Source organism: Symsagittifera roscoffensis, chromosome 5 (genome assembly GCF_963678635.1).
Source record: "Symsagittifera roscoffensis chromosome 5, txSymRosc1.1, whole genome shotgun sequence".
Taxonomy (NCBI): Eukaryota; Metazoa; Xenacoelomorpha; order Acoela; family Convolutidae; genus Symsagittifera; species Symsagittifera roscoffensis.
The window spans coordinates 61209351-61233443 of NC_087066.1; the positions used below are offsets into that span (position 1 = coordinate 61209351).

General features: G+C 47.5%; 2 protein-coding genes across 3 annotated transcripts in view; both read right to left on the minus strand.

The window, feature by feature from the left end:
• The window catches only part of LOC134846930 (uncharacterized), a 157893-nt gene extending 154855 nt beyond the window's left edge, over positions 1-3038 (minus strand). The window contains exon 1 of the mRNA XM_063864375.1: positions 3029-3038. The gene's annotated coding sequence lies outside the window, so the exon portion shown is untranslated. The remainder of the gene's footprint in view (positions 1-3028) is intronic.
• Positions 1-24093, minus strand: part of LOC134846928 (chromodomain-helicase-DNA-binding protein 4-like) — a 265098-nt gene that overhangs the window by 149510 nt on the left and 91495 nt on the right. The gene's annotated exons all lie outside the window — the stretch shown is intronic.

Consider the following 24093-nt stretch of genomic DNA (forward strand, 5'->3'; position numbering starts at 1 on the left):
GGAAGAGATGACCAGCCGAGTGGGAAAGTGGTTCAGGAGCACTTGAGCTGAACCAATAGGAGACTGGACTGGAAAAGGTGACCAGTCGAGTGGGAAAGTAGCAAAGAAGGATTTTGCAGTTCTCGAGTTCTCAAGTTGGGCAGAACGGGTATCGTTAAAATCCACATTATATTATAGGAGATAAGTGTAAAATTGGATAAGCGAAATCCCCTGGTTTTGAGGAACGTTTTTACTTAAGCAGGCCTGGAGACAGGTCTACGGTTTTCTCTTGAGAGGTTTAGCACCCGGCGCTTAAGGTAATTTTTAGGTTTAAGAAAGGGGGCTAAAAAGGGGGGAGGTTAGAAGGGGGCTGGTTAAGTTAGAGGTTGGCTGTTATAATTTGTAAAAAGGGGGGACACATTAGAGTAGCTAATTGCTCGGCGTCGTCGACTTAGTTACATTAGATTTTTACACGCGTTGGTCATAGGAAACGGATATCCAAAATTAGAATCAGGTTAAGGTAGGTACCCTGGTCGGATCGGTAGGGGGGAACGGACATAGACAGTTTTTGTGATACCCCATAAGATCGCTAGCAGGGGGGAAGAGAACGCGTGGCAATTAGGTATCAGACATTTTTTCGATAGAAGGTAGACATTTGTCACCTTTGAATTTTAGGTGGGTTCGTCTATCTGTTTTTATTACTTTTTCTTGCTTAGATTTTGTTGCATTTTGGTAAGGATTTGTGTTTGGCTTTTATACGAACAGGTGATCACAAGATACCTGAGAAAGGGTTTTGGTTTCAAGTTGCTTGGAACATTGAAAAAGAGGTAACTAAAAAAGGGGGGTCAGCATTTGGCCACTAAGAGAGGGTTTTTGGGAAAATTTTTAAGAGAGCTTGAGTGGTGGTACAAGGTACAGTGAATCAAGAAGTCCCCATAACGAAGAAGAAAGAGGTCCCACCGCTCAGACACTTTTCAACAGTCTTGGGACAGTGCAGTCCTGGACCAGAGCAGTCTTGGGACAGTGGTCTTGGGACACTAGCCTTGGGACAGTGGTCTTGGGACAGTGGTCTTGGGACAGAGGTCTTGGGACAGTAGCCTTGGGACAGTGGTCTTGGGACAGTGGTCTTGGGACAGTGGTCTTGGGACAGAGGTCTTGGGACAGTGGTCTTGGGACAGTGGTCTTGGGACAGTGGTCTTGGGACAGTGGTCTTGGGACAGTGGTCTTGGGACAGTGGTCTTGGGACAGTGGTCTTGGGACAGTGGTCTTGGGACAGTGGTCTTGGGACAGTGGTCTTGGGACAGAGGTCTTGGGACAGTGGTCTTGGGATAGTGGTCTTGGGACAGTGGTCTTGGGACACTAGCCTTTGGACACTAGCCTTGGGACAGTAGTCTTGGGACACTAGCCTTGGGACAGTAGTCTTGGGACAGTAGTCTTGGGACACTAGCCTTGGGACAGTAGTCTTGGGACAGTGGTCTTGGGACAGAGGTCTTGGGACAGTAGCCTTGGGACAGTGGTCTTGGGACAGTGGTCTTGGGACAGTGGTCTTGGGACAGAGGTCTTGGGACAGTGGTCTTGGGACAGTGGTCTTGGGACAGTGGTCTTGGGACAGTCGTCTTGGGACAGTGGTCTTGGGACAGTGGTCTTGGGACAGTGGTCTTGGGACAGAGGTCTTGGGACAGTGGTCTTGGGATAGTGGTCTTGGGACAGTGGTCTTGGGACACTAGCCTTGGGACACTAGCCTTGGGACAGTAGTCTTGGGACACTAGCCTTGGGACAGTAGTCTTGGGACACTAGCCTTGGGACAGTAGTCTTGGGACAGTAGTCTTGGGACACTAGCCTTGGGACAGTAGTCTTGGGACAGTGGTCTTGGGACACTGGCCTTGAGACACTAGCCTTGGGACAGTAGTCTTGGGACACTAGCCTTGGGACAGTAGTCTTGGGACAGTGGTCTTGGGACACTAGCCTTGGGACACTGACCTTGGGGCAGTACTCTTGGGACAGTTTTGGGACAGTGGTCCTGGGATAGTACTCTCAGGACAAGGGTCTTGGGACACTGACGGAAGGTACTGGGACAGTACCGAACAGTCTTGGGACAGTAGAAAAAAACCTGGGACGGTACAAAGAAGAGTAGGGACGGTAACTGGAAGTCTTAGGACGGTATAAAAATTGAAGTAAAATTACAATAAGTGTTTTGAGACAGAATTAAAACAGAACAACACTAGTCGGAACCCGGTACGGTTGAGACCACAAATAAAGAAAGTTTCACGAAAGGTTTTTATCACGTTGTATATTTCCTTTTAAGAATTCTTTTCCACAAAAGATTTTATTCGTAGAATAGAATTGTGTATATAATAATATTGTAAATAAGAGCAATTGTAAATAGAAATAATGAGACGGAGTAGGGTACCGGTGCTCGAAAAAAGGTCAAGTGGATCAAACACGAAATATAACTCGTCGCTGCGCGGAACGACATCAATGGGCCCAAGCAAAACAAAAGATAACTTTTCAGTTAGCATGGTCAGCACGAGGAGTAGTACCGAGAACAAGACGCGAGAAGGTGCTAAAGACAAACAGGTGGAGCCCACAATTGAAATCGATCTAGAGACACCAGACCAGAGCGTAGATGAAGTGGAGAAGAAGACTACGGAATCCACACCGATGCCCCATATGGAAGATCAAAATCCAAAAACCGTGGAGTTTTCGCCGATAGACGCGTTGGAAGACACAACAGGCAATACCCGAGAAACGGTGAAAGACGACTCTCAAGTAAAGAAAACATCTTTTACAGAAAAGTTGGCGATGATGGTCGGAATGAAATCGAAGGACAACACGGCCGAAGAATCAAAAACTGAAAGAGCACGAACATTTGGGACAGTGAGCGCGAAGACGACAGAAGCTGACCTAAAGGAAGAACAAGCCAAAACGGAAGCGACAGCCGAAAACAAGACAACGGCTGATCATGAAACAGCTACTCTTGAGCTTTGCGACCTGATGACAAAACTAAATCAGATCGACAAACAACTAAAGTACAGTGAGGAAGATAGAGATTTAATAAGGAAAGAGTTGAAATACAACAAACACGAGTATCTGGATAGTTATTTTAACCTGGCTAAGGCGACAGACGAGAGACTCCAGCAGATGTCGGACAAGGTAGATGCCACCAATGAAGAACGAGATAAGAACATCAAAAGAGATATGCAACAGTTGAAAAACCGATATGATGATGTCAGCAGCCAATTAGGTAGCCTGGAAAAGAGAATGGACACAATGAACAGGAATCAGGCCGAAAGTTCGTGTGCAATACAGGCGAAGTTGGATGCAATCTTGAGAAATTCTACCTCACAAGAAAGACCGGCAGCGGATCGCACGCAAGGCACCAGAGTTGACTTTGTAGAACCACAAAGAAACAAACGGCAATCGACACCGTTGCCTTTAAACCGGGATGCGGTAAGCATAGCACCAACGTTTGCTAAAACAATCATGAAAAATGGGACATCAAACACAACGAGTGGTCCGGGGGACTCAACAGCTAGCAGCAACGCAGGTCCGGATGCCATGACGTGGGCAAGCACTTGGGAGACGATGAACAGGACTCTAGAGGCCTTCGCCACGAGGAACACTGACTCGAGCGATAGGAGAGACGGAAAATCAAGAAAAACTTTCAAGAAGCCAAAAGAATTCAAAGACGACTCCGATGGACGCATTGACACGTGGGTGGAAGTGATGAGATTACATCTAGAGCAAGATAACTTAAATGATGAAAAGCAAGCATGCACAGCCATACTCAGCAACCTGGAAGGCACGGCATTGAATGCGTGGTTGCAAAGAAAGAAGAAGAACGCGATACCGCGGACAAAATCTTCGAAATATTGCTGAATCGATTCGGATCAGGCATGAAGGGTCACCAAGCGATGATGCGATTTGAAAAGAGAAGGCAGAGGGACGACGAGTCAATTGATCGGTTCCTAGATGACCTCGAGAGCTTGAGAAGAAGGAGTGACCCGGAGGAGTCGACAAACAGAAGAAACTTTAGCATTGCCTCGAAGTTCATTGATGGGGTAAAAAGTGATGACTTAAGAACAATGTTAGCAACATACTACACATTGTCGAAAGACAGCGCACCGACCCCATAAGAAATGAGACAGAAATCAAGGGAATACATGCTGATGAAACCCAAGAAATGCTCATATTCAGAAAACAGGAACACGCAAGGGGGAAGTCAACCCCAGAGGTCGTCATGGTACAAGCCTAGAGATGACATGGACAAGCGCAGATCATGCGCGAACTGCGGGTCGGCGGATCACCACGTGGCTGACTGCACAACATACAAACAAGGCATGAAGAGTCTAGGATACGCACCGGATGAGGAGGACATGAGCCAGATGGAGGAACACGAGTACTATAGTGGCTTAATCATCAAGATAGGCGCAAGATGCTTCTTCTGTAACCAGGAGGGGCACTTCAGAATGGATTGTCCCTTGTTCTGGGAAGCGGTCAAGAACCAGAGTCACCCAAACATAAGTTGGCATTAGCGGCAGTGCAGAATCAGCGGAATAGACAAAACGAGTTTGAATCTAGGAACTTAGGAGCACCAAGCACGGAATTGCCGACGATAACAGTGAAAGCTGTAACACATGTTAATGGTGCGATAGAGTCCGCGGCCGGGAACTCTCTAGAGATAAACTATGAGAAAGCGGCGACGGAAGCAATTGCCAAAGTGAAACAGGATCTGGCTGCGAAAGAAATAGAGCAACGACTAAAGCTGGAGATCGAAAGACAGAATTTCAACGAAGCATTAACCGGATCAAACCCAACACCAGAGGCTGTACCAGGCTCAACAAAAACCGGGAATTGTAACACTGTAAAAATGGTGACGGGAAAGCCATTCGGCATATCGAAAATCGGGGCTAGAATAATGTCGATAATCACAGTGGGCGGCCACGAGGTAACCAGAAACTTGAGCGAACCGAGCGACCAGACAATAATGCACATTGACGTGTACGCAGATTACTTGAGTTGTATAAGCCCACAAACGACTTCTAGAGCGCTGAGAGCACTACTCACGAGAGGGGGCAGCAAGTCGGTACGTGTTGACAACAGGTATACTGAAGCTTATGGTACACACGAGGTGATGCTAAATATAGATGGAATAAACATCTATACCAAGACAATGATAACATGTGACGAAGACCTAATTGGGCAAATCTACGTAGGGAAAGAAGAGTTGAAAGTGAGATCGATTGGACACTGCGCTATGCTTGAAGAAGATGCGATGCACATCGGGACAGAGGCAGATGTGACTGTGCATGTGCTAGACATAAGTGGCAAAAAGACTCAACTACGTGGGTTACTTGATACGGGAGCAGTCTTGAGCGTCATACCAATCGAAACTTGGGAGCGGATGGGCTTTGACAAAGGTGATTTGATAGACTCGAGAATACGGCTGTCAGCAGCAAACAAAGGGGCCCTTCGGGTGCTGGGCAGGACGCCGATAATAGCCCTCAACTTGGGGGAACGTAACCTGTGGATGAGCTTTATCGTGGTAGAAAACCTAGATGAATCTGACCAATTCATTTTGGGCAGAGACTTCATCAGGAATTTCGACGTAACGATTGATCTAAATAACGCAATGTTCAGGATACGGAACCCGGATAGGAGGTACGCAATCAAACCGGTAAATTTAATAATGGCAAATGAAAACAAAGCACCGGTATTCTTGAGTAGGAGGGTTAGGCTAAAAGCGAATGAAGCGGCAATCGTAGGCTTGAGGATGAAAAATTACAATGAACTAAGCGACAACAAGCAAGTGTGTGTAGTTCCGAATCCTAATAGTCAAAGTGCTGCTGTTTTAGGAAGATCCTTCTCGATAACGAAGAGCGGCCTCTGCGTCAGTGTCTTGTTGAATACCCTTGATATACCGATCACGATACAGAGAGGGAGGAAACTGGGATATGCTTTACCGGTTAAAACTCGATATGAAACGATCGAGAACTCAAAATAAAATGAAGTTGTTGATTGTCCCAATCATAGGGACAAAATTTGTATCTTGAGACGATTGCAGAAAATAAAAGATTCTTCAGGTCTTATTAAATCACTTAAGTCAGAAACGGATGATGGGCTGTCGAGCTGTTCGAACTTTCCAGAGCCACCCACACTAGATGAAATGCAAAATGAAAAACCGGTTCTGCCGGAGATTGAACATTTGAGGGGCAAACTGAAAGATGAACAGCTCGAAGCCATCAAGGACGTACTAGAGCGGAACGAGGAAGTTTTTTCGAGGCATAAGGCGGATATCGGGTGTTGTAATTTCGTTGAGCATGAAAAAGAACTTGAGGAAAACGCGGTACCACACAGGGAAGGGGCGAGGCGCATGACCCCACACAAATCGGACGCGTGTAGAAAAGAAATCGAGACGTTACTAGAGTATGACATGATAGAACCATCCAAGTCACCGTGGGCGTGTGGAGTAGTGATGGCCAAAAAGAAAGGCGACCAGTTGAGGTTTTGTTGTGATTTTCGATACCTGAACTCCGTCACGGTGAAGGATGCCTATCCCATACCTAGGATTGATGAGAGCCTCTCGAAGTTAGGTGATGCAAAATTTTTTACGACTCTTGATTTAGGCTAGGCCTTTTGGCAAGTACCACTAAGAAAGCAGGACAGGGACAAGACAGGGTTTGCCTGCGAATTGGGTCTGTTTCAATGGAAACGGATGCCGTTTGGACTTTGCAATGCCACAGCCACGTTTTAGCGGTTGATGGCACACGCGCTGATAGGCGTGACGAAGAAGTATGGCAACCTGGTAATGTGCTACGTGGATGACGTGGTAATAGCGACGCCAACGCTGGAAGACCACATTGAGAGACTTGACGAAGTGTTTGCATGCATGAAGAGGTCGGGGCTAAAGTGTAAACCATCAAAGTGCGTGCTACTCAAGGACTCAATAAAATACTTGGGCAGGATGGTAGACAAGCACGGCATCAGACCTGATACGGACGCCGTGGAAGCAGTCCTGACCTGGAAATCACCGAAGACAGAGCACCAGTTGATGAGCTTCCTGGGTTTCGCTAACTATTATAGAGAGTTCATCAAAGGCTATGCAGACAAGGTATACCCGATGCAACAATTAATGAGACACAAGGGCAAGAAGTTCACGTGGAACAACGCAGCAGAAGAGTCATTCCAGAGAATAAAGAAAGAGCTATGTGAGGCACCAGTACTGGGTATGCCGACTGAGAAAGGGATGTACGTGCTGGACACGGATGCGTCGGTAGTCGCGATTTCTGGGATTCTCCACCAAGAACAAGAATGGAATGGGAAGACAGTCTTGAGACCAATAGCGTACGGGAGCAAAGTCTTGAGTGACACGGAAATGAAGTACGGAGCACCAAAAGCAGAGATGTTCGCGGTGGTTACCTTTGTCGAGAAATACAGGGTATACCTGGGCAGTGAGCCATTCAAGTTGCGAGTCGACAATCGAGCACTGAGCTGGCTGAAAACGTACTCAATGGACCAAAGTTACATTGGGAGGTGGATAGTTCGCCTGGATGGATACAACATGATAATTGAGCATAGAACACGAGATAAACATCAGAATGCCGACAGCTTGAGTAAGAAGATGGAGTTGTATGAGAGACAAGAGCAAAGAGAGGCAGACAGACCTGAAATCAAAGATGGCTTCTCCTTCATGGACAAGGAAACGTACGACAGTCTTCCACTCACGAGATGGCTGGACAAATCAGGCAAACCGATAGAAGATCATCCTGAATTACCTAAAGAACCTCCAGAGAAGACCATCTTGAAGAAGAGCAAAATGATTCCAATAGAGATAATACTCAAGTCGAAGATCGTGAAGGAGACGCTCAAGGCAAAAGGCTATGATCTTAACCAGGTAGAAGCAGGAACTGCACAGATAGATGATGATTTAATGAGGTTGCTCGAGAAACTATCAGATCATAAGCCCGTGATCCAAGAGAAGGGTCAAGAGGAACCGGAAGTCACTATACTTCGGAGAAAAGAGACAGTGAACGATACTGACTCCTCAAGAGGAAGCGTCACTGACAGCAAAGATGTCGTGCGGTCATTAGTTGATAAGATCCCCGAAAACATTCTGGAGCAGACCAAGGTTAGGAAAAAGAAAGTGACGTTCAAAGAAGATACTGAGCACCTGGGACTAGGTCAAGAGTCCGGGGAGTGTTCCATGTTCACGGAAGAAGAAACCGGAGAAGGAAAATTGTCCGGGGAGCGTGAAGAATGGGATGAAGACTCGGATGAGAGCAGCGAAAACCAAGACAGTCTGTGCATGATACTGGCGGAAGAGAAGACAAGGCACCACGACAGGGAGTTACAGACGGATCCATCTTCAGGCACGTACAATCTAGACATACAGGAGCTACGAGGTGGTGAGGAACTTGAGAAAATTGCGGTTTCAAGGAAGCCATTCAGGGAACTATCATGCAACTCAAACGTCAGAACGAATCTGGTGCCAGAAGATGATATGAAAATTGTGAAAAGGATGATATGCGTGAAGCTGAGTGATGACATCCTTAACCCTGGTGAGATGAATGGACAGATCATGGCGCTAAAGGAGCATGTCAAGGCGAGATACAGGCTGTCAGACCTAATAAGAGCCCAAAAGAATGACAAAATGACAAATAACCTCTCCAAATGGATCCAGTCGGGGGTCAAGGAGAAGGGGGAACTCGAGGAAGACAGCTATAAGATCTTGAGCCAGTTCTACAAAGAAAAGAAAGACTTACTCTATCACACAGCTGATGGGGTGGTAGCATGCAAGAGGAAAGATGAGGAGAAGATAATACACAAACACAACCTCATCATACTGCCACAGTTGTATCAAACGGAGGTGCTTTTCAGATCGCACGACCAGATGGGGCACCAGGGGATAGACAAAGTACAACAAAGGATACTTCACAGGTTTGATTGGCCAGGGATGAGAAAAGCTTGCGAGAGATGGGTGAATGCCTGCCTGGCATGCCTCCAGGTAAAGGACCCAAGGAAGATGAAGTTTCCCCTCAAGTCCGTCGAGAGCTCAGAATTCAATGAAGTGGTGCAGATAGACCATAAAAAAATCTGCATGACGGAGTCGGGATATAACCAGATATTGGTTATAATAGATCACTTCACAAAGTTGGCGGAAGCGGTTCCGTGCCAGACAGCCTCGGCCGAGGAGACATGTGATCATCTGATAACGCATTGGATATCGCGGTATGGTTGTCCAATGACTTTCCAGTCGGAAAACGGCAAAGCTTTTGTGGGGACTTGACAAAAGAATTGATGAGGAGATCGCACATTGCTCAAGCACACTCGACAACCTACCATCCACAGACCAACGGGTTGGTAGAGAGACAGAACAGGACACTGGTCAACATGTTAAGGGTGTACTGCTCAAGATACATGACGGATTGGGATAAATACCTGCCACAGGTAGTAGGGGCCTACAACAGTACACAGCACTCAACGACGGGCATCAGTCCCTTCATGATTTTGACGGGTAGGGAGAGAGCAATGCCTCTGACATTCTTTTACCCGGAATACGAAGGGAAAAGGACGTCGCCTCAGGCGTACGTGAAAGAAGCGATCAAAAGACAACAGGAGTTAAACGAGCTATGCAGGAGGAACACCGCGCAGGCGCAAATGAGGCAACGCAGAAAATATGACGAAAAAATATTACAAGCAAAGCCATATGAAGTGGGCCAATATGTGTGGGTCTTCCAAAATGTCATACCGCCCAAGGGAACAAAGAAACTACTCAAGAAGTGGAGGGGACCATTCATGATAACGGAAGTCCATCAACAAGGACGGTTCTATCACTTGAGGACTGGGCGAGCGGCACATTATGAAAATCTGAAGCCTCACGTTCCGTCCCCGGAGGATTGGTGCATACCGAAGGACATGGAGGGTCTTGAGTACCTGGTGGTAGAGCCAGCGTGTGAAGTGAATGAAAGAGGCACCAGAGAGAAGAATGATGGTAATGAGAACTTGAGTTTGGACGACAATGAAAAGATAGAAGTGGAGTCTGAAGCAGGATCATTTGTAGAAGAAGACTGGAACGACCCGGAGCAAGATGAGGTGCCGAAGTGGATGGAGCCAGATCGACCAATACCACCGGGAACCAGGACTGGCAATCGTAAACGGACCGGCATGAGGTACAACAGGTACGGGGATGACTTCTTGATCGATAAGATACAGCCAGACAAATTGGGCGAGGAACTACTGAGTGCAGGCGAACTGGAAGCCGAAGAGGAATGGCAGGTCATTGACGATGGTGGACACTATCCGCAGGAAGACTACTCGACGCCAGAATTGGAGACGGATCTCGAACAGAGTGAGATAGAGAGGAGGGAGAACACGAACTGGAGGATACTAGAGTGGATGCGCGATGTCAAAGACGAGAGCCGCGAAGGACAAAGCATTCAACAAGTCGACGTATCATCGGCAAATTATATGAAGGCAGAGGACCCTCTTTTCGGATGGACGGCAACAGATAGGCCACTGGACATTCCTCGGGACAATTCAGACCCGACAACATCGACGGGGACGTCGATAAATATTTTTTTCCGGGGAGTGGGGGTAGGACTTACCCACACCGAAAATTTGATGATAAAAAAGCTCAAGGAAGTGAGAGAAACAAGCAAATTGGAACTGGAAGAAGAAGAGCCAGAGCCTACCATAGGTCGGAATTTCAAAACGAAATTTGAAATACCCAATGAGTACTCAGAAAACATCATGATAACGGATAGCGACTTCATCCTGTCAAACAGGACTAGCGCGATCTGCATCACGGCGGACATGAGTTTCAAATCAAGATTGGAAGCTGACTTCAAAAGAGAGTACCAGAACGTGGAGTTTATGTTCAGACAGAGACCAGGACTGGGAGGGATGGCAGCGCTACCACCATCAGTAGCACAAGTCCCGGGCAAATATTTGTGCTTCCTAGTGACGAGGGTCAATGACAGAAACACGATCGATCCTGAACACGTGATGTTGGCACTAACGAGACTACGAGACTTCATGATTGAAAGAGGGATAACGGAGGTCTCAATGCCGGTGTATGACCCAAACAGGGGCAAACTGAGCTCGAGGGAATTGTACGCTATCCTACATGTAGTTTTGCGGAAACTGAGATAATGGTGTATCTGCACAAGAAATACTGCTTGAGTATCGCCTGAGTTGGGGACACGGGGTCTCGAGTTGGGCGTGAGGGAGGAGTCTTGAGTTAGGTACTGGGGTGCGGCACAGGTAAAGGGATCTTAAGACGTGATTGGCATGACAATGGAATTTTAAAAAGAATTAACGGTGCTAAAACATAAAATGAATCTGCATGCTTTTAAGGAAATTCCAATTGAATTGTTTTAAGTAGAATGAAAATGATAAGATTTTAACCATACTGGTAAAAGGGGGGTCTCTAGGTTAGGAACATGACATGTTAAGTCTTAATATGGTTTCTGTTTTCAGATCAAGTTTGAAAAACAAAGTTGAAAATCCAACTATACTCAAGCGAGGGACAGAAAGAGAAATCTTGATTGAACTCGCCATAAACGACACCTGCAGCAAGTATTTGCAAGGAACATTGCTAGAGAATTCTTGAGTTGGGTAATTCTTGAGCCGGCAAGGTAATTCTTGAGCTGGTAAGGTAATTCTTGAGCTGGTTAATACTCGAATACATCCCGAAGTCACAGAGAATGGCAGACAGGTTCTGGAAATCCATGCCCGCGGCCCTAAAGAAGCCTACTCTCGATGAGCTATACAGACGCCTGAGGGACCTGGATTATACCCGAATAGACGAGAGAATGGCGGTAATGCTGAATGCCATCCTCCAATTGGAAGAACAGGGTGAGTGCAGGGAGTCTGCGACGGAGGCTGTCTTGATGATCGGCTACACCACCGATGGAATATCAAATCAGGAACAGACCAGATGGTTGTTTTGGAATGTGGATGGAGGAGTAAGGGGTTTTGATTTGGCAAGAAATCCTGGCCTGAGTAACAACACCGAATATGGCGCAGGAGAATTCCCACTACCAACTAGGCCATCAGCAAGATCCACAGGCCAGAGCTCGAGTAAAATGCTATCGATGACGCAAGCACAACAGACGACTGAGGCATATCCGGATCTTGGTGTTCTAAAGAAAGAGCTCGAGAAGACGCAGAAGGAAAGGAACAAGGCGAACCTCGATCGGGATCAGGCAAAGCTGGATCGGGAGAAGGTTCAGCTGGAGAGGGACCAGGCGGTCAACGAACGAGATCAGACTCTGAGGTTGCTTGAGATTCTAAAGGCTGAACATCAGCAGGAACTAAGGGTGCGGGAGAATGCCGCGAATCGTGATCAACTGAAGTCGGAGTTGGAGAGAATAGAACAACGACAACGCGAGCTTGATGCACAGAAGGGAACCAGGCCAAAGGAGCGAGTGGTTACCAGCTCGAGGCCAGAGTCACGCATGGAAGTGGATGAAGCCCCCAGGGCAAGAGGACGGTTCAACCTTGACCGCTAGGCCCGAGAACACATGAGTGAAGGGTTGGAAGTCTGGATACCGAATGAAGCGACGTCCTCCTTGCGTAGCCTAGAGACGCAACCCATACGCCCACTGATGGATGTGGTGCTGCCGGGATATACCCCAACCTCGACCTCGAGTCACAGTCAGGTGAGCGGCGGCTCATCGCGTCTGAAAGAGCTGGGCGAGAAATTGCGGCAGAAAAGTCGTGAAAGTTCGGCAAGACCGGAGCTTCCCCCGACTTGGAGGGAACAGCCGGTCAGGAGCGTCGTGATCTCGAGTTATAAGAAAAACACAGAGAAGAGGTACCACAGGCACAATCGGCTGGATTGGAATTCGGAACAGAAAACCAGGAGGGACTGCTTTCATGATGCAGCCTGGGTGGAATATCTTGCGCCACCCCGTGTGCCAGAAGGCGCGGTCCACCTAATCATAGGGGACAGCCTGGTGCGGGTGTTGACCCGGATCCAATCGCACTGGCAGACAGGAATCTTGAGTTTCGCTGGAGCTGCCACACCACAGATGTTGGCAACGCTTGAGATGCTAGGGATGACTAAAGTGTACACGGTGACCCTGATGATCGGGACGAATGATGTGTCAAGGGGAGAAGCGAGGAAAATAACGAGGCTGCACGACAAGATGAGCTGCCTTCTTGAGGAGCTGAGGATCCAGATGGACCCCATCCTGTTGACAGTATGTACTGTCCCTTATAATATGAAGTTTGATCAGCACGCCTTGGAGATGAACGAGAAGGTGCGGAGCCTAAACAGGGTGATCCGAGAAATCCACCGGAAGAGTGTGCTCCCTGTCGGACTGTTGGACGTGGCGGAGCGCATGGAGCAAGCGGGATTCCCAGAGGACACCTCCAATGATGGAATCCACTTCGATAGACCGAGGGGAGCAGAGTGGCTTAACGACGTCTTTCAAGGACACATAAATACGCTAGAGGCGGATCTGCTAGAGACGGCCCAATTCACATTAGGGCCACCTCCGAACCCACCATTCCTTGCCTCGAGGGCCTTGTCTGGTCGCTTAGGACCGAGGGTCGACACTAGAGACAGCTCGAGGAGCGATCAGGCTAGATTGCCGAGTGCCACGCCAATGGAGTCTGAGGAGGTGACGTCATCAACGCCTCCAGGCTCGGCAATATCCTCAGTGGTAGTGGCAGAAAGCAAGCGGGAAAAGAAGCCTATGGAGACCGCTCGCTTGAGATATCCAGAGAAGGTGAAAGGACTGGACCTAGAGGATTTGGAATGCAGACGAGAATTGGCGGAGACTCTGGGTTTTGAACGAGTGTCGCACGAAGACTTGAACAGACATCATTGCGTGGACTGGTTGAAAACTCATGAGGTGCACTTCTCGAGAAGAAAACTGATGGAGACCGCGGACCTGACCGGAATTCCCACGAAAGCGATCATGGGACCCATCAACTACAGACCTCTCAAGCTGCTGGGGAGTCCTGGACTCATAGCAGAACCCCCAAACACCGAACGAGCATCACCAGGATCAGGTTGGCGACCCCGGCACAGTTGAGGGTGGTGGACAAGCTGCTGAATCCGGGGGGAATGGAATTGCCAGATGCCGCTTACGAAGGCTCGAAATTGGCGGAAGATCCCAGGTACGGGAAGCCCTGTGGGAGCACCCAGCTGGCCAAAACCTTGGCAGTTTATGATAGAGCAGATCCAGCTGCTGCGAGGGTAGTCATTGTGGCGGGATCAGACTTCGAAGGAACGTCTCCTAAGTTGTTCTGGCCGGAGACTCTGATATACTCTTTGCCAGGAGCCGAACTAAACCAGATGTTAACTCTAGTGGTGGCAATAAAGTCGGAGATGCCCTGTGAGCCTGAGCTGCTATTGTTTGCAGGAATGAATGATCACCTGCACGCGGCGGGACTTCTTGAGCAGCTGAAGGGCAGTGAACCGACATCGAAGAAGATATGGGAGGCCATTCAGACGTTGTTTGCGGCGATGAATGAGGTGCAAGAGAATGTTGTCTCGAGATTTGGATCGAAGACGAAAGTGGTGTTCACTACATCCCCTGGATACGCGAATATGCCACCCGCCCCACAATTCGTGTATGCGGTCTTGATCCTGATAGCAGAGGGAAACGAATGGCGGATTCTAATGGCAGCCCCCAATCGGGAATTGGAGCCATCGAACCTGAGGCTCCGCAAGTCAGAATTGGCAGCAGCATGGGCGGACATATCTCATGCACTGAGGGGCTTTTATGGATTAGCCGACATCCTGATCGTACTGGACGAGGTGCTTTTGCTAGAGATTTCGAACTTTGCCAGGCAACTCAAGTTCAGCCCAGTCATCGGAGACGATCACCCGGCGATAAACCAATTGACGGCCAGCTTGTGGTTTCGGAGCATGGAGGTGAAGATCACAGGTTCCACCGGCAAGTCTAGAGGTCCGAGCAACGAGAGAAAAAATGTGGCCGACACGGAGAAACAATTAGAGTCGATGAAATATCGCCTGACGCAAGAGAACGGCTGGTGGCCATTTTTGACACCAAGGCTGGAGAACGCCACGAATAAGACGAGGGAGGAAGCACCACCCCTCGTGAAACAAGTCTGGAGTTTTCTGGAGAAACAACTGGAGTTGGCCGAAGGAAGAGAGATGACGGTGGCTAGATTTGTCTCGGCCGCCAATGAAGTGACCATTGGAGGGTTCTGGAGAGAGCACGCTGAGGGTGAGCAGCACGATCGAGCAGCACGATCGAGGTTGAATCGTCCCTTCGACCTAGGAGCCTCATCCACCTCCATGCGTTTGAAAAACCAAACGAATACTCAGAGAATATCCTGATAACGGATAGTGACTTCATTCTGTCAGACAGGACTAGCGCAATCTGTATCACGGCGGACATGAGTTTCAAATCAAGACTGGAAGCAGACTTCAAGAGAGAATACCAGAACGTGGAGTTTCTGTTTAGACAGAGACCGGGACTGGGAGGAATGGCCGCGCTTCCACCATCAGTAGCACAAGTCCCGGGCAAATATCTGTGCTTCCTAGTGACGAGGGTCAATGACAGAAACACGATCGATCCTGAACACGTGATGTTGGCACTAACGAGACTACGAGACTTCATGATTGAAAGAGGGATAACGGAGGTCTCAATGCCGGTGTATGACCCAAACAGGGGGAAATTGAGCCCAAGGGAATTGTACGCTATCCTACACGTGGTCTTCACAGAAACTGAGATAATGGTGCATCTTCACAAGAAATACTACTTGAGCATCGCCTGAGTGGGGTACGCGGGGGTCTTGAGTTGGGCATGAAGGAAGAATCTCGAGTTAGGTGTGGGGGTACAAAACAGGTAGAGAATTTTAGAGGTAATTGGCATGACAATTAACATTTTAAATGATTGATGGTGCTAAAACATAAAATGAATCTGCATGTTTTTAGAAAATTTCCAATTGAACTATTTTAAATAGGACGGAAAGGAAAGGGTTTTAACTATAATAGTAAAGGGGGTTTTTAGGTTAGGAACACCACCTGCTAGTCTAAAAATGGAGTGTTATTTTCAGATTGATTTGGTAAAGTCAAATTGACTACTCAACTGTATTCAATTGAAGAAAGAGAACACAAGTTGAACGACACCTCAAGAAGTAATTCTCAAGTTGCTCAGGTAATACTCAAGTTGCTCAGGTAATACTCAAGTTGCTCAGGTAGAACTCAATACTCAAGATCATTTGGAAATTACGGAAATGGCAGATCGATTCTGGAAGTCCATGCCAACGGCTTTGAAAAAACCCACACTTGACGAATTATAAGGTCGTCTGAGGGACCTGGATTATACTCAAGTGGATGAGAGAATGGCAGTGATATTGAACGCCATCCTCCAGTTGGAGGATGAGGGCGAGTGTCGGGAGTCTGTGACAGAAGCAGTTTTGATGGTGGGCTACACCACCGATGGGATATCTAATCAAGAGCAAACCAGGTGGCTGTCTTGGAACGTGGATGGAGCAATAAGGGGGTTCGATTTGGCAAGGAACCCTGGCTTGAGTAATAACACTGAGTATGGAGCAGGGGAATTCCCACTACCGGCCAAACCATCAGCCAGATCCACGGGCCAGAGCACGAGCAAGACACCATTGATGTCTCGAGCACAGCAGACGGGAGAAGCATATCCGGACGTCAGCATCATGAAGAAAGAGCTTGAGAGGACTCAGCGGGAGAGAAACAAGGCGAACCTCGCCCAGTACTCAAGCGGTAGAACCGTCCTTGTTGATGTACTTCAGTTATCATGAATGGTCCTCTCCATTTCTTGAGCAGTTTCTTCGTCCCTTTGGGCGGTATCACATTCTGGAAAACCCACAAATACTGGCCCACTTCATATGGCTTCGCCTGTAATATTTTTTCATCATATTTCTTGCGCTGTCTCATTTGTGCCTGCGCAGTGTTCCTCCTGCACAGCTTGTTAATTTCCTGCTGTCTCCTGATCGCCTCTTTCACAAAAGCTTGAGGCGACGTCCTCTTTCCTTCATACTCCGGGTAAAAGAACGTCAGGGGCATCGCTCTCTCTTTGCCTGTCAACATCATGAATGGGCTGATTCCCGTCGTTGAGTGTTGAGTACTGTTGTATGCCCCTACGACTTGAGGCAGATACTTATCCCAGTCCGTCATGTATCTAGAGCAGTATACCCTTAGCATGTTCACCAACGTTCTGTTCTGTCTCTCTACCAGTCTGTTGGTCTGAGAGTGGTAGGTAGTTGAGTGTGCTTGAGCTATGTGTGACCTCTTCATTAATTCCTTGGTCAAGTCCCCCACAAAGGCTTTGCCGTTGTCTGACTGAAAAGTCATTGGACAACCATACCTTGATATCCAATGGGTTATCAAGTGGTCAAAAGTCCCCGCTGCCGAAGCTGTTTGACACGGCACCGCCTCTGCCAGCTTTGTGAAGTGATCAATTATAATCAGTATCTGGTTATACCCTGAGTCCATCATACAGATCTTTTGATGGTCTATTTGCACCACTTCGTTAAATTCCGAGCTTTCCACCGACTTGAGTGGGAATTTCATCTTCCTAGGGTCTTTCACTTGCAAACATGCCAGGCATGCATTCACCCACCTCTTACAGGCTTTCCTCAATCCTGGCCAATCGAACCTGTGAAGTATTCTTTGTTGCACTTTGTCTATCCCCTGGTGCCCAATTTGATCATGTGATCTGAACAGCACCTCTGTCTGATATAATTGTGGTAGTATGATGAGGTTGTACTTGTGTAATATCTTGTCTTCTTCTTTTCTCTTGCATGCTACAACCCCATCAGCCGTTTGATAGAGTAACTCTTTCCTCTCTTTGTAGAACTGGCTCAGGGTCTTGTAGCTGTCTTCCTCAAGTTCCCCTTTCTCCTTAGACCCCGTTCGGATCCATTTGGAGAGATTGCTTGTCATCTTGTCATTCTTCTGGGCTCTTACCAGGTCCGACAGCCTGTATCTCGCTCTGACATGTTCCTTCAGCGCCATGATCTGCCCATTCATCTCCCCAGGGTTGTGGACGTCGTCATTCAGCTTCACGCATACTATCCTTCTCACCACCTTCATGTCTTCTTCCGGCACCAGATTTGTTCTCACATTCGAATTGCATGATAGCTCCCTGAATGGCTTCTTCGAAACTGCAATCCTTTCAAGTTCTTCACCACCTCGTATCTCCTGCATGTCCAAGTTGAAGGTTCCTGAGGACGGATCTGTTTGTAGTTCCCTGTCGTGGTGTCTAATCTTTTCTTCTGCCAATATCATGCAGAGACTATCTTGATTGTCACTGCTCGCTTCCGAATCCACATCCCACATTTCACACTCCCCGCACAAATTTTCTCCTTCAGTGTTTTCTTCTTCTGTGGACGTGGACCGCTCCCCGGACTCTTGACCTGGTCCCAGGTATTCAGCTTCTTCCTTGAATTCCACTCTCTTTCTCCTGACTCTAGTCTGTTCAAGTAATTAAGCTGGGATCTTTTCAACCAGTGACTGCACCACTTCCTTCCCATCTAGATTAGTCACCTTCGAGGTATTTTTATCACTAGCTGTCCCGTTCTTCCGCAGTATTGTGACCTCAGGTTCCTCTCTACAGTTTTCTTGAATCACGGGCTTATCATCTGCTAGTCTCTCGAGTAACCCCTTTAAGTCCTCGTCTATTTGTGCTTCCCCCGTTTCTACTTGGTTGAGATCGTAGCCTTTTGCTTTGAGCGTCTCCCTCACGATCTTTGACTTAAGCATTATTCCTATAGGCATCCCTCGGTTCTTTCTTAAGATTGTTTTTTTCGTGGTTTCCTTTGGTAACTCGGGGTGATCTTCTATCGGTTTGCCTGATTTGTCCAACCATCTCGTGAGAGGAAGACTGTCATACGTTTCCTTGTCCATGAAGGAGAAGCCATCTTTGATTTCAGGTCTGTCTGCCTCCCTCTGTTCTTGTTTCTCGTAGAACTCCGTCTTCTTGCTCAAGCTGTCAGCATTTTGATGTTTGTCTCGTGTTCTGTGCTCAATTATCATATTGCATCTGTCCAGGCGAACTATCCACCTCCCAATGTAACTTTGGTCCATTGAGTACGTTTTCAGCCAGCTTAGTGCCCGGTTGTCGACTCGCAACTTGAATGGCTCGCTGCCTAGGTATGCCCTATATTTCTCGACAAAGGTAACCACCGCGAACATCTCTGCTTTCGGTGCTCCGTACTTCATTTCCGTGTCACTTAGGACTTTGCTCCCGTACGCTATCGGTCTCAAGACTGTCTTCCCGTTCCACTCTTGTTCTTGGTGGAGGATTCCAGATATCGCTACTACCGACGCGTCCGTATCCAGTACGTACATCCCCTTCTCTGTTGGCATCCCTAGTACTGGTGCCTCGCACAACTCTTTCTTTCTTCTCTGAAATGACTCTTCTGCTGCGTTATTCCACGTGAACTTCTTGCCCTTGTGCCTCATTAACTGCTGCATCGGATAAACCTTGTCTGCGTAGCCTTTGACAAATTCCCTATAGTAGTTTGCAAAACCCAGAAAGCTCATCAATTGGTGTTCCGTTTTCGGCGATTTCCAAGTTAGGACTGCCTCTACCGCGTCTGGATCTGGTCTGATGCCGTGTTTGTCCACCATCCTCCCCAAGTATTTTATCGAGTCCTTGAGTATCTCACACTTTGATGGTTTGCACTTCAGCCTCGACCTCTTCATACACGCAAATACTTCGTCAAGTCTTTCAATGTGGTCCTCTAGTGTGGGTGTCGCTATTACCACGTCATCCACATAGCACATCACCAGATTGCCATACTTCTTCGTCACGCCTATCAGCGCGTGTGCCATCAACCGCTGAAACGTGGCTGTGGCATTGCAAAGTCCAAACGGCATCCGTTTCCATTGAAACAGACCCAACTCGCAGGCAAACCCTGTCTGGTCCCTGTCCTGCTTCCTGAGTGGTACCTGCCAAAAAACCGAGCCTAAATCAAGAGTCGTAAAAAATTTTGCGTAACCTAACTTCGAGAGGCTCTAATCAATCCTAGGTATGAGATAGGCATCCTTCACCGTGACGGAGTTCAGGTATCGGAAGTCACAACAAAACCTCAACTGGTCGCCTTTCTTTTTGGCCATCACTACTCCACACGCCCACGGTGATTTGGATGGTTCTATCATGTCATACTCTAGTAGCGTTTCAATCTCCTTTCTACACGCATCCGATTTGTGTGGGGTCATGCGCCTCGCCCCCTCCCTGTGCGGTATTGGGTTTTCCTCAAGTTCTATTTCATGCTCAACAAAATTACAACACCCGATGTCTGCCTTATGTCTTGAAAAAACTTCTTCGTTCCGTTCTAGTAAGTCCTTGATGGCTTCGAGCTGCTCGTCCGTGAACTTGCCTCTTAGGTGTTCAATATCCGGTAGAACCGGTTTATTACTCTGTATTTCGTCTAATGTGGGCCGTTCCGGGAAATTCGAACAGCTCGATAGTCCATCGTCCGTCTCTGACTTAAGTGACTTCACAAGACCCGACGAATCTTTTATTTTATTCAATCGTCTCAAGATACAAATCTTGTCCCTATGATTGGGACAATCAACAACTTCATTTTGTTTATGGTTTTCAGTCATTTCATATCGAGTTTTAACAGGTAAAGCATATCCCAGTTTCCTCCCCCTCTGTATCGTGATTGGCATGTCAAGGGTATTCAACAAGACACTCACGCAGAGACCGCTCTTCGTAATCGAGAGGGATCTTCCTAAAACAGCAGCACTTTGACTATTTGGGTTGGGACTACACATACCTGCTTGTTGTCACTTGGTTCATTGTAATTTTTCATTCGTAAGCTTACAATCGCCGCCTCGTTCGCCTTTAGTCTCACCCTCCTACTCAAGAATACCGGTGCTTTGCTTTCATTTGCCATTATTAAATTTACCGGTTTGATTGCGTACCTCCTATCCGGGTTCCGTATCCTGAACATAGCGTTGTTTAGATCAATCGCTACATCAAAGTTCCTGATGAAGTCTCTGCCTAAAATAAATTGGTCAGACTCGTCTAGGTTTTCTACCACAAGAAAGCTCATCCACAGGTTACGTTCCCCCAGATTGAGGGCTATTATCGGCGTTCTGCCCAACACCCGCAGGGCCCCCTTGTTTGCAGCTGACAACCGTATTCTCGAATCTATCAAATCATCTTTGTCGAAGCCCATTCGTTCCCAAGTTTCGAGTGGTATGACACTCAAGACTGCTCCCGTATCGAGTAACCCACGTAACTGAGTCTTTTTGCCACTTATGTCTAACACGTGTCCTGTCACATCTGCCTCTGTCCCGATGTGCATCGCATCCTCTTCAAGCATGGCGCAGTGTCCGATCGATCTCACTTTCAACTCTTCCCTTCCCACGTAGATTTGCCCAATTAGGTCTTCATCACATGTTATCATTGTTTTGGTATAGATGTTGATTCCATCTATATTTAGCATCACTTCATGTGGACCATAAGCTTCCGTGTACCTGTTAACAACACGTACCGACTTGCTACCCCCTCTCGTGAGTAGTGCTCTCAACGCTCTAGAAGTCGTTTGTGGACTTATACAACTCAAGTAATCTGCGTACACATCAATGTGCATTATTGTCTGGTGACTTGGTTCGCTTAAGTTTCTCGTTACTTCGTGGCCGCCCACAGTGATTATTGACATTATTCTTGCCCCAATCTTTGTTATGCCAAATGGCTTTCCTGTGACCATTTTTACTGTGTTGCAGTTTCCATTTTTTGTCGACCCCTCAGCAGCTTCTGCTATTGTTTGTGCGCAATTTAATGTTTCGTTCATTCTCTGTCTTTGGATCTCTTGCTTCAACCGTTGTTCTATTTCTTTCGCTGCCAGGTCTTGTTTCACTTTGTTGATGGCCTCCGCTGCCGCCTTCTCATAATCTATTTCTTGTGCGTTCTTTGCCGTGGCCTCTACTGCACTATTACATTGTGTTACAGCTTTCACTGTTTTCGTCGGTAGCTCCACATTTGGTCTTTCTAGGTCTTTCGTCTCAAATTCACCTTGTCTGTTTTTTTGGTTCTGCACTGCTGCTAGCGCCAACTTGTGTTTTGGATGACTCTGGTTCTTGACCGCTTCCCAAAACAACGGACAGTCCATCCTGAAGTGCCCCTCTTGGTTGCAGAAGAAGCATCTTGCACCTATTTTGATGATCAAGCCACTATAGAACTCGTGTTCTTCCATCTGGCTCATATCTTCTTCATCGGGTGCATATCCCAAACTCTTCATGCCCTGTTTGTATGTCGTGCAATCCGCCACATGATGATCCGCCGACCCGCAGTTAGCACATGACCTGCGTTTGTCCATGTCATCTCTGGGCTTGTACCATGACGACCTCTGTGGCTGACTTCCCCCTTGTGTGTTCCTGTTGTCTGAGTACGAGTATTTCTTGGGTTTCATCAACAAGTACTCTCTTGACTTCTGCCTCATCTCTTCTGGAGTTGGTGCACTGTCTTTCGTCAATGTGTAGTACGTTGCTAACATCGTTCTCAAGTCATCACTCTTCACCCCATCAATGAACTTTGAGGCGATACTGAAGTTCCTTCGATTAGTAGATTCTTCCGGGTCACTCCTTCTTCTCAAGCTCTCAAGATCATCTAGGAACCTGTCAATCGATTCATCGTCCCTTTGTCTCCTCTTCTCAAATCGCATCATCGCTTGATGACCCTTCATGCCTGAGCCGAATCTATTTAACAATATTTCAAAGATTTTGTCCGCTGTGTCGCGTTCCTCTTCTTTCTTCGCAACCACGCATTTCAATGCCGTGCCTTCCAGATTGCTCAGTATCGCTGTGCATGCTTGCCTCTCATCGTTCAAGTTGCCTTGTTCTAAGTGCAACCTCATGACTTCTACCCAAGTGTCAATGCACCCATCTGAATCATCTTTGAACTCCTTTGGTTTCTTGAAGGTTTTCCTGGATTTGTTGCCTCCTCTGTCACTCGAGTCGGTGTTCCTCGTGGCAAAGGCTTCTAGCGTCCTGTTCATCATTTCCCAGGTGCTTGCCCAAATCATGGCATCCGGTCCCACGTTGTTGTGAGTCGTGGAGTCCCCTGGACCACTAGTTGTGTTCACTGTTCCATTCTTTATAATGGCCCTGGCCCCCACCGGTGCCGTAATAGCGGCCTCCCTGGTTGCTGGTAACGGTGTTGACTGTCGTTTGTTCCTTTGAGGCTCCACGAAGTCCACTCTATTACCTTGTTTCCTCTCTGCAGCTGGCCTGTCTTGTTGTGTTGAATTCCTAAGAATAGCGTCTTGCTTTGTCTGTATTGCTCTTGAGCTCTCAGCCTGTTCCCTACTCATCGTATCCATTCTCGTTTCCAAACTCCCTAACTGGTAATTCACTGCGTCATATCGCTGCTTCATTTCCTGCATGTCTTTTCTGATGTTCTTCTCTCGCTCTTCATCAGTGTTTTCTACTTTGTCAGACATCTTCTGAAGCTTTTCCTCCGTCGCTCTCGCTAGATGGAAATAGTTGTCTAAGTACTCATGTTTGTTGTGTCTCATTTCTTTCTTTATCACATGCTGTGCTTCAGTTTCTCATCTATCTGATCTAGTTTCGCTATCAAGTCGCTTAACTCAAGAGTTGTCGTTCCATGGTCCGTTGTTGTCCTGTAGTTGATCGGTCTCTGTCGTTCTCGTGGATACTGTTCCGAATGTTTTGCTTTTCTCAACCTTCGTCTCTTCCACTGCTGCGTCCTTCGATCTCATTCCGACCATCATTGCTAATCTTTCAGTAAAAGACGTTCTCTTTTGAGACTCATCCTTCACTGTTTCTTGCGTGTTGCCTGTTGTGTCTTCCGCGTTGTCTATCGGTGAGAACTCTATGGGATTCGGGTTAGGTTCTTCCGCATTAGGCATTGGAGTTGACTCTGTCGTCTTCTTTCCTGCTTCATCCACACTTTGATCAGGTGTCTCTAGATCAATCTCGATGATGGGTTCTACTCGTTTCTCTTCTATGCCCTTTTTTGCTTTGTTCTCATGGTACTCCTCGTGCTGACCATACTAACTGAAAAGTTCTTCTTTGTTATCTTCGGACCCATTGATGTTGTTTTACGTAGCGACGAGTTATACTTTGTCTTCGCTTCGGTAGATATCTTCTCAGCTACCGGTACCCTGCTCCGC